This window comes from Phalacrocorax carbo, chromosome 28 (assembly GCF_963921805.1).
Source record: "Phalacrocorax carbo chromosome 28, bPhaCar2.1, whole genome shotgun sequence".
Lineage (NCBI taxonomy): Eukaryota > Metazoa > Chordata > Aves > Suliformes > Phalacrocoracidae > Phalacrocorax > Phalacrocorax carbo.
Window position 1 is genome coordinate 2,146,741 of NC_087540.1, and position 17,859 is coordinate 2,164,599.

Genomic DNA, 17,859 nt, shown 5'->3' on the forward strand with positions numbered 1-17,859 from the left:
GGAACAGCACAAAGAAGCAAGGCTCTGGGCAAAAGTGACACCAAAGTCAGAAAACAATCTGCGGTACGAGAGAGAGGAGAGTGAGGCAAAGGTGGTTGCAGCTCACCTTGTTCAGCAAGGAGGAGAAGGCAAGAGAAGACGATGAGGATTCCGACAGCTGGACTGGCTTTTATACTGGTCCAGACCGCCCCGGGCCCACAGGCACCCTCTGCGCATGTCACGTCTTTAACAACAAGCTTGTCTTGTATGCAAAGCATCACAATTAAAGAAATGGAGACACTGCTTATGTTCCCTGCAACGCTGCCTTTTCATTTCCCTGTTCATGGCACACCCGTCGAGCCACACAAGCTCCTTTCAAGTGGCAGTATTAGAGGCCAACGTATTTCCGGGGAAGTGACACAGAAGTGAAGGAAAAGGTGAAGTCAAACAGAAGGAGAGGGCTAACGTTGTCAGGCTCTGTCAGCATCTTAGCCTTCTGTGGCCTCCTTTTAGGGTTTGTTCTAATTAATTCTTTTTTTCTTTTTCTTTTTCATTGTAAATCTACAATTAAAGGCAAGCTTTCTTTATTCAGGTCCTTCAAATTCATTGCTGTCTGTCCCTTCAAGGCTTTTTCAGAATAGTAGGCATGTTTTTTTCATCAAGGGCCTGTGTTGTTGCATTTTTTATCTTTCTTTTTTATCTCACATTGCCCTTAGAACAACTTTACCTGTATCTTTTGCCTTCTCTACCACTTTCAGCATTGCCTGGATTCCACAGTTACCAAAAGTAGAATGTTTCTGGAAGAATGATGGTTTTTCCCCACAAGGAAGTATTAGATAGCTGCTGTTCTTGTGTTTTTTAATTACTGCCTAACAAGAACCTCTTCAGGTTCAAAACTCTTCTTCTTCCATTCACTGTGGTCCATGACTCAGCATCTGCTTTGGCTCAACGCACTAGCAGGGCAGCATACACGTTCCAAACCCTCAGCAAGGTTTCCGTGCAACATGCAACCCTCCCCAGAAGCAAGAGAGGGCTGGCACTGCCAGCAAGGAGAGTCTGGAGAGATGTCAGGATCTCCCCAGCAGTGCATGCCAAGGGAAGGATTCAATGCCCTGCACTGCATTTCCTGGGGCAGAAGAGGAGCTGAACGTCCCCGAGAGGAATGACAGCCCAGCCTGGGGCACCAGCTCCCCTTGTCTGACACCCCAGCCAGGGCCTCACTGCAAACGCTGGACAAAACTCCTTCCCCAGCTAGACTGGGGAAGTCTCCACCAGAGATGGCTAACTCTAATCACAGAGGCACAGGCTAAACTCCTCATTTCAGATGATGACGAGAGCTTTTAGGGTGACAGGAAATATTCGTCTAAGCAAATATCCATACAGAAGAAATCCCCCGTGTGACTGTAGCACAGCAGCCCTGCATGGAACAGAAAGATTTTAATCAAACATAAAAGAGTTTACATTACTTTCAAAACATAATACACACCAATTTTCTATCCATGACTCTTCCACTTAAAACCTTTCTGCAAGAAAAACATTAAATGCAAATAAGCCTTTTTTCCTACCATCTATACATTCTCCCCAACTCAGCCCCCCATACTGAGGGTCTACATAAAGGCTAAAGCATCCTGACACACCATGATTGCTCATGGCACGTACTGAGGATGTTGCCTTCCTTGCCGGGTTCAATCTAGACCTTGCTTCTGATAATGGCTTACAGTCATAGATGGGAGTGCAATTCCACAGGGACTCCCAGGAGATAAAGGTAGAGGGGTATTTTCAAGGATACCTTTCCTTCAGGGAAGACAAAAAGGTACTACTTCATGCAAACATATACTTTTAACCCCAAGATAGTGCACCAGAGTAGCCTTTAACTCTTTCAAAAGCAGAACGGTAGGGCCAGGGGCAAAGCATTCCCCACGGAGAAACAGACCACGGAAAGAAGGGCAAGAGAAGAAAATTGAAAATCAGGACTCATATTTCATTTTACACAGTGACCCTGGCTGCCATCTGTCCCTTCAGCCCCTTTGGGACTCCCTCCAGTTCCATGGTTTGGAAGAAGTGCTTGGAGGAGGGAAGGGCAAGGACACATTGCGAGTGGCAACATAAGACCAGACCCTTGGCTGGGTGAGCGTTAGCCTGCACAGAAATGTCTTCCAGCAGATCAATGGCTTATAGAATGAATCATAGAATGGTAGAATGCCCTGAGCTGGAAGGGACCCACAAGGACGATCAAGCCAGCTCCCGTCCCTGCACAGGACACCCCAAATTCACACCGTGTCTCTGAGGGCCTTGGCCAAGCGCTTCTGGAACATCGCCAGGCTGGTGCCGTGATGCCTCCCTGGGGAGCCTGTGCCAGGGCTCCACCACCCGCTGGGGGAAGAGCCTTTCCCTAATGCCCAGCCTAACCCTCCCCTGGCACATCTCCCTGCCGTTCCCTCAGGACCTGGCGTTGGGCACCAGAGAGCAGAGACCAGCCCTGCCCCTCCTCCTGCCCTCGGGAGGGGGCTGCAGAGCGCCATGAGGCTGCCCTCGGCCTCCTCTGCTCCAGCTAAACAAACCCAGGGACTTCAGCCACTCCTCGTACCGTTTCCCCTCTAAACCCTTCCCCAACCCCATGACCCTCCTCTGGACACTCTCCAGTACCTTTATACCTCCAATGTCCTGCGGCGCCCAACGCTGCCCACAGCACTCGGTGTGAGGCCGCCCCAGCACGGGGCAGAGCGGGACAATCCCCCCTCACCCGGCTGCGATGCAGGGCTCGGTGCCCCCCAGGGCATGGCTGGCCCTCGGGGCTGCCAGGGCACGCTGGGGGCTCGTGTTCAGCCTGCCGTCGGCCAGAGCCCCCGGGTCCCCGCAGAGCTGCTCCCCAGCCCCTCGCGCCCCAGGTGTCTGTACAGCCAGGGCTGCCGCGCCCCAGGGGCAACACCCGGTGCTTGTCCTTGTTAAACTCCATGCGGCTGGTGACTGCCCAGCTCTGCGGCCGGCCCAGACCCCTCTGCGGGGCCTCGCCGCCCTCGGGAGTGTCAACAGCTCCTCTCAATTTTGTATTGCCAGTAAAATAAATTAGCATTCCACAAACTTAGTTAGTATTTGATAGGCTTCCCTCACTGACTGGAAGTCAACATCCAACTTGTTTTTCACGTGTCACACTGGGGAACTCCTGGACAACCTTTGCACACTCAGATAGTACCACACAAACCTCCACTGCTGCATGTCTCCTCCAATGACCATAGACCATGAGGAAACTCAGCTCCTACAGGCATGAGAGAGGACCACCATTGGACGTAACCCACCCACCCTTTTTCCCCTCCAGGGTATCCCTTTTCCCAGTCAGCAACTTGGCTGAGCATCCCATGAGGGAAGGAACACGAGGAGACGTCAAGCTACAATGCAGCATAAACTTTAATGGTTAGTCTAAAGAGTGAAACAAAGCAGCGCGTGCTGGAAGGGACCCGGTCCGGGCTGCTACAGGTGCAGCTGACAGTCAGGCAACCCTTCACAGCAACGGGACACGCGTCTTCCTCCCACACACACGGGCAGGGGGTGATGAGCTGGGCCCCTCTCAGCTTGCTTCAGGATGAACCCATGGCACAGGACAGCAGGAGGCAACAGGGACTCATGATGCGGAGAAGAAAGCAGGAGGAGAAGACGACATCAGTTGGCCATGTTTCCAGGCAGCACAGCAAGGCCCCTTGCTTCCACCCCTCCTTTGCAGGAGGGCACGAGGGTGCTCAGCCCCTCTGGAAACCCTGGCCAGCAGCTCCGTCCTCAGTGCGGCACCTGGCTTTGGGCTTCCCGGTCGATGCACTCACCGGACGTCCGGCCCGCCTTTAGCAGGGCAGGCACCTTCTGCCGTAGTAGCGGCCACCAAGGCCGGAGAAGTTAAAGCCCCCGGAGGAGATGGGCACTCCCTCAGCGCTCAGGATGCTGCCAACGGCAGCGGAGGTGGTGGATCCCACAGCAGTGTTCTGGGGGAAGGAGCTGAGGATGGGTCCGGGCAGGGTCACCACCACGGGAGACGGTTCGATCACCACCCGGGAGTCCTGGCACTGCCTGACACAGGGCTCGTTGCAGCTGTTGGCAAGCGGGGTTGGCCCACAGGGACGGCACAGATCGTAGCAGGACATGGCCGTGGGACGGAGGTGCACCTGGGAGAGGGGGCATGGAAAGCACAGTCAGCGTGTGAGGTGCAGCCTGACCGGGTGCTCGGCAAGAGAAAAGGCACGCTCTGGGGAGCAGGGACAGCGCTGGGAAAGGAGGCAGAAAGATTGAAGAGCAGCAGTCCTGAAGGGGGCCCTGCAAAGAAAGCCCAAGGCTTTCTCCCACCTGCCATGGTGGTAGCATGGAGCCTAGAGTTGGGAACACCGGAAAGAGCCAATGGTTCAGAAAAAGCAACACCGATACCAGAATTAAAAGACAAAAGGACAAAGAGAGAGAGACATGAAGGCACTTGCAGCTCACCTTGTTCAGCAAGGAGGAGAAGGCAAGAGAAGACGATGAGGATTCCGACAGCTGGACTGGCTTTTATACTGGTCCAGACCGCCCCGGGCCCACAGGCACCCTCTGCGCATGTCATGTCTTCACCAACAAGTTCATCCTGTATGGAAAGGTTCCCTACTACAGAAGTAGGCTTTGATTTTGTACTTGCAATGCTCCTTCCCCATTTTCTTGCTAAGGGCATACCCATTCCGCCCTAGAGCCTTTTTTTATGTGACATTATTAGAGATCAAATTAATTTCATGCACAGCATTCTTGATTCAGGTAAATTAGGCAATTATGGTGATCTGCTTGGAAACCAATGCATTTTTCCTCTCATGTGTGTAATTGTAGACACTGTCTTGGCTTTCAAAGGGCCATTTACAAATTAGACTCATCTTAGTCACATATTTGGAAAATTCACGTTTTGCACAAATATACTTCCAGTTATTTTTCTCAGTTTCTTAGGATTGCACCACATATCTATTTTGAATCTCTCATTGTGAGTGAAATCTTTTTTAGATAAAAGCCTAATTAGGTGACATACTCTAACAAATTTTTAGTTTGTCTGACAACATTAACCATTTTATTTCAGAAACCACATCGTGGTTTATACTTTACACTGTTGCTATCTTCGGATTTTGTAGAACCTCCAACTATTTTTAATTCCCAACACACAACACGGTACCATCAGAATGTATAAGAAGTGTGTTTCTTCCAATCCAACTTAACACTTCAAGCCATTTTTAGAAATAATTTGCCCCTTGACTTGTAGAGTAATTCCTGAAAAGACCTGAAGAGTGCTTCTTCCTTCCCTCCTCCCAGTAGTAAGCTGTGGTCTGTCTGGAAGACTTCTTAAGTTTTTACATGGAGTCAGAAAATGGAGAAATTACTGGCAAGGAAAATCCTTTCCTGACATCAGTCAGACTGAGAATTATCACACCAAGCTGAGGTGGAAAATTTGCAGAGTTTATGGACTGTGCAAGGACTATGAGATAGACAGGTCAGCTGTTTCTACTTGGCAGAGACTGAATTGCACATTCAAGTTATCAGTTAAAATCCGTTGCACAATATCAGGCATACCAGACACCTATGAAGAACAGAAAAAACTCTTCTCACAACAGGATTTTGAACTATCCAGGTACTGACAGCAGTGAAGACTGCGATAGTAGAAGATATAAAAACATCCCATTAAATGTTTTTTATTAAAATCAGTGGGAAAAGTGCTTTTTCCTCCTCGCCTCTCAGGTGTTGAGAGATGCTGACTTAGAAATTTAGCACCACAAATAGGTGGCTTTTTTAAAGCAGACCAGGGTCACAGAATAATTCTGCAAAGCATTTGTCAGTGGAAACACACTGTTCAGCATCTGGTGTTGGCTATAGGCTACTGGGCAAGTTGTTTCCCTGGTCTAATTAGGGGTGCAATATGCTAAGGTTTTATGTACTGGCATAACAAATTGGTGTCCAGAACGTCCACTATTCAAACAACTCTCCTGTAGGAAAGAAATTAAAGCAATTGAGAACACACGAGAAGATGGCATCCACGCAATTGCTCGGACACATACTTTCAGTTGGTTTATGACCATACCCAAACACAGAAAACCAAATGCATCATTCAGGTGGTGAAGCAAACACTAATTTATACTACATTCAAATAATTTGAGTTGGCAATTTTGGCTAAACAAAGGAAGAAAAATGAAGAAAGAATGAAGCTTAAATTTTTACACCATTGCATGGAACACTTCTGGAGAGAGAAATGTTTAATTTAATTCATTAAAACAGAACCTAATACATCACAACTACAGCAAAACAAGAATTAAACTGACTGTGAAGGGATAAAATTATCCACCCAGCAGAGTTCCTACAAACCCTCACACCCAGATTTGTGATTTTATTTTTACAATTTTAAGAATTCAATACAGAGAAAAACCAAATTCATTGGGAATGCATCCTGTAGTAATCATTGAGGCAGAAAGTGATCAATTCCAGGATTAACGGAAATGTTTTTATAAAATCTTATTTTGTTCAAGAAAGTATATTTCACTTAAAGGTTTCTACGTAGCAATATCAGAATCTTGATCTTTCTTTTACCTCCCTTACATATTTAGAAGCCACTGAGGTGTGTCTGTCTGCAGATCCCTAGGGCTGTATAACAATATTGAAGCTTCTCCTTTGGCTTCTTTAAAGCAAAGAACTTCAAAGTTGTCCCAAATATTCATTAATGGTTGAGACATACAAAGCATATATACTATGTAAATATTGCAAGTATATGACAAAATTTAAATAGTTATGTCACTTGGGTAATAACATCGTTTTAAATTTGAGAGTCATGCCTACTCCCTAAGTAGCCAATATTTAATAGCTTCAGAAACCAGGGTTATTAATTTTTTCATTAAAAAGCAGTTTTGTGTGTGTCATAATAATAACCTTTTATAAAACTTCTGGAGCAGATCCACAGCCATTCTAAACTCTTATGACTATATACTGCAGCAGCACTGGGCAATAAAATAAGGTCGGAATATGGGGTTTTTGGAAATCATGAACCCAAACCATCCACTTCCTCAAGCATTAGCCTACTGCCACAAGCTCTGTGCCTGTCCCTGCTGCTGCCACAAAAAATATATTTTATATAACTCCTCAGTTATTGTTTCTCTCCCTCTGTCTTTCACAGCATGTTCTCAGTGAAAAAAATCATTTCCTCAGCTCTACTAGGAGAGGACTAACTGAGCTGCCTACGTGCAGAGCTAGAGCCATATATCTGCTCCAGACTCATAGCAAAACTTCACACTCAGGGACCCCACTGGAAGTGGGCTTCTTCAGACTAGATCGGCAAGGGTCTGAGACTTGCCATGACACTTTATTGCACTGAAAAGCCTGGTAGAGTTTAATTATTTCCATTTCAATATGCTGCCTAGACAGAAATTGGTATTTTGCTTCTTATTCTTTAGAAGAGGTTATTTCTGGCCATCCTAACCCTTTCTGATACATAAAGTGTCATTCTCCACTCAAGTATCTAGGATGCTTATTTGGGCAATCAACCCTGATTAAAGGGTCTGCCAGTGAGAAGCAGGGTGAAAAGCTGCACCCACCAAGGATGACGAAGACTTTTTTTGTCCCCACGTAGCTCATCTTTGGGCTGTTGTGTCAAAAGCCATAGCTGTCAGCCCACAGGACGAGCTAGTCAGGAAAAGTGTCTCCTGTACCCTGAGATCTGCCCTTCCCTATGGACAGATTTCCTGCCTGGAGTTGTTTACCTGCTACTTGTTTGCTTCTCTAATGGAGCAGTAAAAATTTTTCTCCATAAATCCCTTCTAAATTATGAGGTGTGCTGGAGAGATCCCTAGGGCAATAACTCTTATCAGGAAGTTCTGCATCCTCCTTAAATCAAATGTCATATCACAAGTATTCATTAATTATTTATATATGCAGAGTGCTATGTTATTATAGTGTGGTATTGGCTTCAGACACCCATGGATTGAGTAATACTATCCCTTTAAAATAAACAGATCAAAGTCACATATGTCATTCCACTAATCGACTCCTAATCAGGTCATGATTCCTTGCCTCATAATGCTTTTTTTATCCTACACTGCATTTATATTAGATCCTACTCACCCCTTAGAGTCTTGGCTGACCCTGGACCCCAGCAGATGCAAATAAACTCCATTCCATAGATTTGTATGTCATTGCAATGAATTCTACCATGAAGGGTAATTATAATTTTAATCAATTATTTCTCAGGATACAAGTCATCTTATTATTTTCCGTCTCTGTAGGTGTATTTCAGGAGCCAGCCCCTCTTCAGTGGCACATCGGCTAGTGTTTTTAGTAGGCCACCTGTCATCACTCTGATGCTCTTGTTCCCCAGTCATCTTTCCCCTCACATCATATTTAGCTGCGGTACTCATAAGGACAGAAGACACATGGCTGGGAGCTGGAGTGCACTGCTTGGAAAGCATAAGCAGACCTTCAAAACTACTAGTTACTTCTGGCTTCAAATTTGGAACAGCTGAGATGCCTTGTTTTCAAGGCAAATGATTTCTTAAAATCTACGTCCTTTGAGGCATCATGGCTTTGGCAAACACAATCTCATCATTTCTCAGTGGGAGAAAACTTTAGCTTTTGCTGTAAAGCAGGAGTGGTTTGGGTGACTTCTTTTCAATTCTGCCTCCCTGGATGTCTCCCACAGGCAACCCAGCTCTAAAGCCAGATCTTGGAGGTGGGATTACAGGGAATCACTAAGCTCTGTATGAAGCAATACCAAAGATCACAGCTATTACTTTAGCGACTTCTGTCATTGGCCATACCCAAGGAACCTGGATGCTTAGTGAGAGAGAGTTCAAATTACCTGATATATAGGGAGAAGGAATTTGGTTTTCTTTGCTCCTTAATTTCAGTACTCCTGTACTCCAAAGAAGGTAGATCCTACCCTCGGACAGGTGGTATAATCTTGCAGCAGTCAGCTCTTTGGACAAAGTTGATGAGCAGTAAAAAGGACTCTCTGCCTCCCCTAATGCTGGGATTACGTTTGTAGCTGGGTGTAAAAAATCTTTCTTTGCTGGTTTCAAGTACAATCCACTGTAACTGTGCAAGTAAATCACTTTGGGCAAGATGCTGTAACTGCTGGGGTGCCATTTTATCTTGTGGAAGACTGGGAGATTTCAGAATAAAAAGTGTTCATGCTCCACCACCTTTCTCTGAAAACCATTTCATTTTCCTAGTTGCTAGTATTTTTGGTGTTTTTTACAATTCATTCAATCTCTGGCCCTCATTTTCTAAATTATTCCTGTAAAGTAGATGTCTTTGTAAAGATCCCAACGCAGTGACAGTCATTGGGAACAGCCTGCAGAAGTTTCAGTTTAAAGGATTTCAAAGCACTTTGCAAACTCTCATTAATCTTTTATGCACGCAAAACACTTATTATCATATTTTAAGTATCCATCATGATTGCAGCGTTTTAAAACAGAGTTACAAAGTCACTCTGAAATATGTGTCAAGGTTATTAATGTACATTCTCTAGTTATGTATTATGGTGCTTGCGTCATACTACATTTTTGCTTGATTTTCATTTGAAAAGTAGCTTTGCACTGCTGCCAATTCCTTAGAATAGGCAACTGATGAAACTTGCAGAGGAAACTTGAACAATAGGGACAGCTCAGAAATTGCACAAACATGCACTTGCTTGCTTGTTAGATATGTGAAAACAGAGAATAATTGTACAAACGTGCACGACCTCCGCATCTTGTCTAATTTTGTTTGCATTTAGGGGAGGGGTCTCAGAAAGAGCTGAACTACTTATATTGACAAAGGAATAACAATATAAAGACCCTTTATTAAGACCCTTAATAAAGACTCAGAGGCCTTTTCAGAGAAGCCAGGAGAATGATTCGAGCAAAGAATTAGGCTCGTATACCTCAACAAGAATGTGAGCAGATTGTGAAAGTCAGAAAATGTGTGGATCAGGCTAGTCTGACACATGCCGACAGTACGCAGAACTTCATCTCGGGGAAGAAAACAAATCCTGGTGTCTAATTAGGACCTCGTGCACAAAAGGCTTCTGTAAGCTTTCAAACAATTTAAGAAAGTTCCCACAAAATATGCCTCCTATTTCTCTTATTCTTTCCTTTATTTTCTTTATTTTTCCCTCTTTAACTGATCTCTTCAGAAAAGCAGGTAAGTCCATGTTGAGGCAATTGTTCCTTGGTAACCAACCATTACCTAAGGGGTGATTTTTGATTTAGGATTTTCATTTAAAGGTTTTTTTTTTTCTTTTTAACAAAGTCCATTCCTCCATAGTTAGTAATTTGCAGGCATTGGTAATTGTAGATTTCTTAAGTGACAGCTTAGGTTTCAAAATACATAAATGAAGCCACGGGTTTTAACTATGGAGGCTGTCTTCAAATACTTTAAGCAGCTTTAAAAAACTTGGTCCTCTTTTCCCTGGTTTGGGCATGGGGGAATTAAAAAAAAAATAAATTAATATTCATTGTTCATTCCAGACGGGGCGGGGGGGTGGGGGGAGGGGGATAAAAAAAATAAAAGCAGAGTTTTCGAATTTCCAGCCTTATTGAATTGTTATATTTTGTTCAGACAAAGTACCTCCCTGCCACACTAGATTCCTAATCCCTTTGGACACTTATCTCTCCAGATTCAGTTTCAGGTCTCCTATCTTTCCTGTAAACATGGCTATCCCAGAGAGAAGGATCCCAAACCACTGAACTAGTTGTAGTTGTACACACTTCAGTCATCCTATAGACTGAGATGTTACACTAAATCCTCAGTTCGTTGTGGAAACAGCACTGGAAGAATGTGAATATAGTGGGTAGTCTTAAAATTAAATTATTAAAGTTCAGGTCGGTGTTTACTTCCTGACTGCCACAGATTTCCTGTGTAAAACCGGAAAAGTCATTTCAGAACATATCAAAAATTGCTCACTGTACTTTTCGGTAGTGACAGCCCCTCCCTTAATCCCTGTGCATTAATATTGCATTTGTAAAAGAGATAGTAATCCCTTCTCTTTTGTTTCTCAGGTCTAATCAATTCAAACGCTTGTTGTTCGGTGTGGGGACTCGCCCTTTGTTTGCCCTATGCAATGCAATCTCAGTTAAGACTTCAAAGAGTTGCTGGAATTCAAATTATAAATAATATGATAAATGCCAATGAGGAAAGCCTGTTTTACTCCAGGCTGTTCCGTTTGCTCACCAAGTGACCTCTGACAATTCATTTAGCCTCTGTGCTTCACTATTAAACCTAGATAATAACTAGAATTAAAATTTGCCAAAGGCAATGAAAAATTAATCTGCAAGGGAAGGTTGCATTTTATATAATGCTCAAAACTGCAAAGAGAGTAAAAATCTTCAGGAATCCCACAACGTACTACGGCACAAGGGGCTGTAAAAAGAGAATGCAGTGAACACGAAGCACTGAGCAGTCTCTGGGATGGTATTTAGAAAAGAGAAGGCTCGTGAGAGGAGCGTGGATTACGCTAAACCTGGATTAATGGCACAAAATCCTTCAACTACAGGAGATGACCATAGTTGCCAGCTAAGATTCTTCTTGCCAGGCATTTCTGGCTCTCTTCCTGTAATGCTTATTAAAAATCAGATCTGATTTGTCCCAAGCACTTGTGGAAAAGCCTCCATGGAGCATTGCCCTGGTTCAGGTGATGCTGGGGCCTCTCGGCTCCCCGAGACGCTGGGAAGGAGCTGCCACCCTACAGCCACCAGTGCTCTTGGGCTTCTCCGCACCAGCCCCGTTGGGCTCTCCTGCTGCTGGGCTCCATGCCTGGGCCATCACAGGGTGTCTTGCTGCTTTGTCTATAAAACTGAGCTACTGGGGCAGTTTCAGTAATTAAGGGAACTGCTGCATGCATTGGCTTTCCTCCCCAAGAACCGTGCTTGTGGTGGTTTAGAGTCAATTAAAATCTGGAATTTTTTAAAGTTTTTAAGTTTTGTCTTCACTTGGTTTATGAGCAGCATGTTGTATGAGTTTTATACTGATATAACCAATCGTTTTCTTTATCTGTGGTTACATTGCAAGAACCAAATCTTACTAAATGATTTCTGGATGAAAATAAACATCTATACATAAATATCTATTGATCTCCCTATATTTGTATATACGATTTTTCAGCCGCACAAATCCTGCTGCACAGCCTTAACGTTACATAGCTCCTCAGTGGCAAGGCAGTGCTTAGGCAGATTAATTAGAGGTAAATCTTAGGACATTCCCACCTGCCTTTACTCCCCTTTTGCCTGGAGCCTTCAAAAAGCCTACTTTAATCAGAAAGCTGTACTCTGTTTTTTCCTGTCTCTTATTATGGCCCTAAAAAACAACCTGGCTAAAATGTAGTAAAGTTTTACTCAAAAAAGAAAAGTCCAAACAGCTCTGAGGATGAAATGCAAATCCACCTTTTTACTCTAGACCACGTTCTGGCAAAAAGTGAAGCACCTGCTTCACTCATTGGCGTTCCCCCATAGATTCACATGCTCAAAATCAATATGAGAAACAAGAGACTCTTAATCTGTTAAAAAAAAACCAACATACTTTGCCTCCCTGAAGAACAGCTGCCGTCAGCAGATAGCAAAGTCTTTATCTTATGTATATTATGCAGAAGGAATAAGCAACTTTTTTCCCATAGCTCCAAGCAGCCAGATTTGATTTAGAAATATTTTAGACGAATCAGTGTAAATGCTGTAGTAATCCCTACAAGGGCTGCAGGCATATGAGCACAACATATCTAGCTGGGAGTCAGTCTAAGCACCAAGTTTCCTAATTCGGATGGAGCAGAGGGAGGTGAACAGGGACCAAGGCATGAGAAAATCAGCTGCAAATAAATGTACTACATCGCGCAAACTTGCACCAGCCTTGACTCCAGTCATTCTTCAGGGCTGTGAAATGTTAGTAAAATAATGTCTTTAAGCCTTAGATCTTTACCTTCTCCAGAGCAGTTGGTGCATCTCTGTCCCTTCAAGGGGATCTCTATGTATCTGGATAAAGTGGCAATACCACCTTTCCTTCTGAACGGGAAGCCTTCACTGGAGTCCTCTCAGCTTACTTGCTTTTCTTAGTTACTCTAGTCCCAGAAAGCTTTTTAGTCCCATCCTAAGCTTCACTGTCTTAAAGCAACCATCAGACTCTGGAACCTCATGTCAAAGTCTCCACTATCAAAACTATTAATTCCCTTTCACAAGATTTATATTCAAAGTGAAGGGTAACTGTTGTGTGGCGCTAGTAAGACGACGTGCCTCCCTTCCTTGCCTTGCAAACTGGGAGGAAGGATTCCTTTGTTCATAATTATTATTTACTTAAAATTTTCTTTCATATCATAAATTATCTGTAGCTTGGGAGGATGTTAGCAGGGGTCCTAAGGCAAAAGCGTTTACGGGAACTCATGAACAGAACAAAAGATTTCAGACTGATTCCCAGTCATTTATGCAGATAAAGCATTGTGCACCAGGTATGCTAACACAACACAGCGAGTTGTATTGTACTTCTTAAGTGTGTCCCCAAATATGTAAGTGAACCCTATGCCTTGTATTATAATAAGATTTTAATTAAGAATGCCTTTTATGTATTTAAAAAACTGTTTCTGATTTATGAGCTGACATGTTAGCTGCCTGTTACGTCAAAAAATACTCCTAGCTGCACTAATTGGAGGCTTTTTCAAAAATATGTTTCCATGTGAATCCTGATTTCCCTCTCATTCTGTAGCTTGATCTTTCTGCTATACTGTTTTCCTCTTTAAAGTGCTTATAAAAACATTTTTTAAATCCACTTCTGGCTCATTCATTTGTGTTAAATTAAGTTCTCATCAGGCCTGAGTTATTTCTTGTGTACTTCCCCCCCCGACTCCACCTTAGTACTGTCACAGAAAAACACAGCCTGGATGGAAACGCCAGCTTCAGAGTACAGTCCACTGCAACCTTCCATTTCCTATAATATTGTCTTTTTCCACTCAGTCAAAAAGCTGGGGGGAGCAGAAACCAACAACTACTCAGCTCTGTGATGCTCTGTGACTTCACTTTGAGTCAGTGGCAAAAACCGTGGGTGGCATCTACGTGCCTTTAATTGCAACATGGTCAAACCCTGCAAAGAGACCTGAAACAAATCCACTTAAACCCTATGCAAGTGCTATTTGTAAAGACTAGAGTGGATGTTAGATAACGTAGAGCTCTCTCCCTAGAAATTCATCCTATTCAGAGATGATCTGTCCAATTGGGAAAAGGACTACAAATTTATTGAGCTGTTCTCATCCATGAAAATTCACTGAGAGGGATACCAGCTGTATACTCTTAAGTTTAATGCCCTGTAAGGCATTTCAGCTGAAAACTCTCTTCTCTTCCGCACTGGACAACATGTCAGATTTGTGAAGTGAAAATAAATTCCTGTTCCCTGACAGCAAATGGTGCTACTGATGCTCCCTTGAACCCCTTCACAGACTGAATTGAAGGGCAGGAGGAATGTAAATAAAAGAATGCTCGATCAACTCATGATATAACTGAAATGTGGTTAATGAAGCATATCAAGTCCTTTTTGACCCATGAAATGTTAAAGCGAAGCCTGCCTGCAGGGTGTAGTGTGTATTTAGCACACTATGTGAAGATCCAATAGCTAACAAACACAAACATCGAGCAAAACAGTTTCATTACTTGCAGAAGTTATGCATGCAGCAAAGTTTGTTTTGCAACTAATTAAGACTTCATGCAAAAAGGGTGTCACATCCTCCAGGCAATTTGACTAAGTGTATAAAAGCATTTGCTACGTAGAACTCTTCTAATCACTTTTCTTAAACTCTTCTCCTTGGTGATCTGGGTAAGTCAATTTTGAATCAATTATTTATTGCTATCTAAATATTATCAAATGATAGGTTAAACTTCGGGAATGGCAAGGGGGTATTCTTCCAGAAATATGCTTTCTATTGTCCTTTAGTTTTAAGTCAATTTAAGTTTTACACTTCAGAGGTGAAAGCTGGCATTTGCAAACTACGTTAGTGTTCAGGACAGCAGTTCATTTAAACCAGGGATGGCGTATAAAACTCCCTCAGAACTCTGAAGAGGCTCAATAATTTCATATGGAGAAGCATGCTTTTCATATTATGAAGACTAGGTTTTCTTTCATTTTAATTTCATTGAAAAAAAATAATTTTTTAATGATGTTCTCACCCTCAGCTGTCTTCAGGGAAGCTATGGTGTCTTTTAACAGTTGGAAAACCTGTCCTAAATAGTCTCAAAATCCTGCAGAGACTGGAACTCAGATTTTTCTCACTAAAAAGCCACTTTATTGCTGGTTTTGTTTAAAATATATTTACAGAGCTTTATTCCAAGCCTAGAAGGAACACACAAGTGCTCCTTCTTCACCTCTTTTCATGAATATTAGGATAAGCTTTGACATATTATCTGTCTGCATTGGACCACTCAAGGATCCCTACCCTTAAGACTGATCTGTAGTAGGAATTCTTTTCCCAAAGACAAAAAGTAGCCATTTCAGATCCAACTCTTGAGCTGGTAAAATATTCTGTTGTTGCCTTTTTCTTATCTTCAAGTCAAAGGCATGGGGTCAATTGGAAAAAGCTGAAGATGCAGCCCCGAGGACTGGAGAAGGCAACGATGGCATGTGGCTAAAATGAGATGTTTAGATGGAGACGCAAGAAATCTCCCCTGAGTGTTGTCTCTCCCACAGACTCCTGGGGTAAATGTTGGGGCTCGTTTGGGAAATCAGTTCAGGCCCATCCTTTATGCCAGCCCTTAATCTCTTCCACACCAGTTTCACACTGATGAAGTGAGGAAAATATCACTTCCCCTCACTCTGTTTGCCTTGCCTAATGAGTGTGGGCACAATCCAGGGCAAGGATGGCCTGTTAATCTATCATTATACAATGCCCAAGAAAATCTGGCCTTGATATCACCTACAATTTTAAAGAGCTGTGTGATTTCAAATATAAGATACTGTAATCCAGGCGATATATAATGAGACTAATAAAAGATGGGTGGATCTCCATTCCTGATCATACTGCTCCACTTCTAGCCAGGTGAGATGAGGTAACTATCTTCACCCCCATGTTTTGTTTTTGCCAGTGCTGTGAGGATTAAAATTGAAGTTTAAAACATGGAGTTGAGCTGGGGTTATGGCTTTCAGCAGGGTTTGAACTGGCAATAGGAGGAGTGCAACAGAGCACTGCAACACACAGAAAATCCTGGGAAGAGAAGAAAAGCAGTAGCACATGAGTTTTAGTTTGGAAACAGTGGTGATTCTAGAAAATATTATCAGATATTGAAATAATGAAGTTCAAAAGGGTTACTTAGGAAGGAGAAGAGTTACTGGATACGAAAGCAAAACTGGACAAATATTTAACTACCATCTCAACTACTTGAAGCCTGTAATTCCCCCTTCTGCCAGCAATGGCAAAACCCAGCACACAACCCTATCTTCCCAAAATCTTGATATCCAATATGTAAGCTTCTTGCTGGACTAATGAACTGCCTTTTCTCCCCTCCTCCTGTGTTTCAGGTCTGGATCCGTCACATGTCTCCCTACAACGAGTGCTGCCTGCCGCCAGGGGTGACATGCCCTGAGCCGTTCGCCTTCACCTCCAACGAGACCTGTGTCATAAAATACCCTGACACAATAGTGGACATAGTGGACCCCGACTCACCACCATATTCTGTGATATATCCCGGCCCAACTCTCACCACTTTCCCTCAGCAAACCATAGTGGGATCTACTGCATTGTTTGATATCAGAAATTTACTCTGTTCCAGGGAATCTCATGGCTTTAGGGGCATGTGTGGTTCTGGGACAGTATGTAACTCAGGATTATCGTTTTATGATACAGGAAACTTTAATCCTTTTTCTCCTCACTTGTCCAAACCATTTTCTTGTAGAACTTGCAGGGCAACCTAAATCCAACATGGATATCTGTGGATTAAGTCAAAAGCAGAACTGAACAGTAAGACAGATCGTGACTAAGTTTATGGATAATGGATTTTAGAAGTGCTGAGCTCCCACAGTTCCCTGTGGAGTCAATAAAAGCATGGCTTCCTGGCAGTAGGCCTGCATGAAGACTAGAAATTCCAAAACACAAGATACTGAAATTTTACTATTGATCTTATTCAAAATTAGGATGAAATAAACATTAGACTTTTCCGAGAAACAAGATTTTCAAGAATATTTTTTTGGTTTGATAAAAATGTATCTCAATAAATGCAAGTTTTTATGCCAACATCGACTTTTATCATCAATTTCTCTCAAAATAAAAAACATCAAATATTTCAAAATCATACGACTGAAAATATTGGATTCCAAAATGCAATTTTATAAAAATTCATATTCATTCATATATTTGCTGAACCAGCATTTACCATTAAAAAAAAATATCAGCTCTACTTGGCATTTCTTAAAATTAGGCATTTGTAAGTCCTTCTTGTGCTTTTTTCTGCTTAGACCCATGATGTAGTGGTTTCCCAGCTTATTGTTCCGCCTATATTTCATTTGATGCATGCTAGGGCTAAAAACCCAACTTCAAGTAACTGTAATAGCAGATTTCTTTGTAAAATACTTCTGATCAAAGAAAAACAATCTATGCAAAATTATGGAACTGGAAATTCATTGTAGACCCTCATGAAGTCCTGGAACTCTTCTGATTATAGCCTATCCATCTAATTATGCGCATGTATATTCAGCTTCTCATTCCCATTAAATATTGTCATGCAGCATGCACTTTTGGGTTTTCCTTTTTTCTCTACGCTTTATTTTTGAACCCTTGTGAGTCCCACTGTAAGTGGCTTTGTCACCTTCCTGAGGCTCAACACCCATGCCAGCATTAACTAAGTCGCCACTCTATATTTATAAGCTATTGCATTTTTCAATAATTCATTCAAACTGCATTTCTGCATGAAAGGA

The 17,859-nt window shown here is 43.0% G+C and overlaps 1 pseudogene; it reads right to left on the reverse strand.

Annotated features, from left to right (window-relative positions):
- Positions 1-3,450: 3,450 nt before the first annotated feature.
- On the reverse strand, positions 3,451-4,553 carry LOC135318049 (feather beta keratin-like; annotated as a pseudogene).
- Positions 4,554-17,859: the final 13,306 nt, after the last annotated feature.